This window comes from Carex rostrata, chromosome 8 (assembly GCF_964058835.1).
Source record: "Carex rostrata chromosome 8, lpCarRost1.2, whole genome shotgun sequence".
Taxonomy (NCBI): Eukaryota; Viridiplantae; Streptophyta; class Magnoliopsida; order Poales; family Cyperaceae; genus Carex; species Carex rostrata.
This window is the reverse complement of record NC_135925.1, coordinates 7,043,505-7,045,554: the sequence shown is the minus strand read 5'-3', so window position 1 is coordinate 7,045,554 and position 2,050 is coordinate 7,043,505. Positions and strand designations below refer to the sequence as shown.

Below are 2,050 nucleotides of genomic sequence, written 5' to 3'. Positions count from 1 at the left end.
TTATGTATAGTAATTTGCATGTTTTGTGGTGTGACTATTTTTTAAAAAACTTGACATAACATAATATGTCAAGCGAAAATTCTGATTATGATACGTCATGTAGTTACACAGTCATGCATAATTAAGATCGTTGGATTTTGATCTATGGTGATTATAGGAGTGAAAACAAAGCGAATTCGGAGCAGATAATGTTGATACTATCTGTATCCGCCTTTCAATAAGTAGATACAAATACGGATACATATATTAAAATTCAAAACTAAATTCGCCTTAAACGGATATGGAGCGGATAATCTATGAATACAGATTTGAATACGGATACGAAACGAATAATTATTGGATAATTTAGTATATGAATAATCCACTCAAAACAATGCTTTCTCTCTCCAAAAATTCTGGAATCGCAGTCTTTCTTAAGCTCTGAACACAACCATGCTTTCTCTCTCCAAAAACCCAATATACAAACTCTCCCTCCACCAATCCAAATCCCTAGCTCTCACGCTCATTCAACAATGCACGCATGTAACTGTGACCATGAAATGGAAGAAAGATCCTTGCTTCGACTCAATTGATCTCTTAACCAAATAAAAAAACCTCAAAATCCTGATCTCTCTCAAAAATCTCATCCTTTCTCTCTCTCCACCTGAAGTTGGCATTCCCATCTCTTCCATTTCAAAACAAAATCGCCGGCTAGAGATATCAGGCCGTGTCACGGCGTTCCTCCGGAAATATCCCTCTTTTTTTGAGGAATTCACAGGACCCAAGTACAATCTTCCCTGGTTTAAGCTTACACAGGAGGCATTTGAGCTTGACCGAGAAGAAAACACGGTTTATGAGGCAAAGATGGAAGATATTGTGGATAGGTTGAGGCGTCTTGTGCTAATGTCTAGAGAAAGAATTCTTCCGTTCCGGATTGTTCAAGGTATGTTGTGGTACTTGGGTTTACCTGATGATTTTCTGAAAAACCAAGAGAACCTTCTAAAATTTGGTTTTGAAATATTGAAAATTGGGGATGGAGAGATGTGGTTAAAGGCTCCCGATCCGGGTCAAACATTGCCTCTTTCAACATTGCAAAGGAATGCTATCAATGAATCTGGAGAACAATTAGAGCTCTTGTCCCGATCGGACATTCACTTCCCTTTGTTTCCTTTCAAAGGAATTAGATTAAAAGTCAAGATAAGAGATTGGCTTGACTATTTTCAAAAGTTGCCTTACGTATCTCCTTATAAAGCTTTCTCTGATCTGGAACTGCATTCTGATGTGGCCGAGAAACGGGTTGCAGGTGTTCTTCATGAATTATTGAGCATTTTTATCGATAATTCAGCAGAAAGGAGACGTCTTTTTTGCTTACGGAAGCATTTAAGGCTTCCTCAAAAGGTGGATAAGGTGTTTGAAAAGCATCCACACGTGTTCTACCTCTTGTTGAAGAACAAGACATGCTTTGTGGTGCTTAAAGAGGCTTATCAGGTTAATGGGCAAGATACTGTGATTGAAAGGCACCCTTTGTTGAAGGTGAGAAAGAAATATGTGAAGTTGATGAAGAAATCTGATACTATTTTGAGAAAACGAAGGAGTGGAAAACCATTTTTGGAGCTTAACGAAGAAGATTCAAGCTTAATTTGAGTTAGTTTTTTCGTTTTTTTTAACAATATTAATGTACTATTCTTTGATACCCTCTGTTACTACTTACTACTATTGATAATGAAAATTATATTTGCTATCTGATGCAACAATTGCAACTTCAGGCAGTACAATTTTTCTGGTAAAGGTAGTAGTTACTCCATACTTCCTTTATAGCCTAAGCCAAGCCCCAATATTTTAATTTCAGCCCTTTCTTGGACCCATAGCTTATAAAATCCATTTACTGTGAACTCTTGTGCTCAACGTAGTGCAAACCTGCCTCAATTTGTATTGACTTGTGCAATCAAGCCCCAAAACCAGGCAACACTACCAGCAGAGAGGAGAAAATATTCAATATATTAATTGAACTTCTAGATTAGATATTCCCCATCAAAGCTTCAAAATTTGCCATTATCCCATCTAAACTTAA

At 37.1% G+C, this 2,050-nt stretch overlaps 1 pseudogene across 1 annotated transcript; it reads left to right on the top strand.

Annotated features, from left to right (window-relative positions):
- Positions 1–597: 597 nt before the first annotated feature.
- LOC144558636 (protein WHAT'S THIS FACTOR 9, mitochondrial pseudogene) lies at positions 598–1,722 on the top strand (annotated as a pseudogene). The gene has a single exon (XR_013512953.1). The product of XR_013512953.1 is annotated as a protein WHAT'S THIS FACTOR 9, mitochondrial pseudogene (transcript).
- The last annotated feature ends 328 nt before the right edge of the window (positions 1,723–2,050 follow it).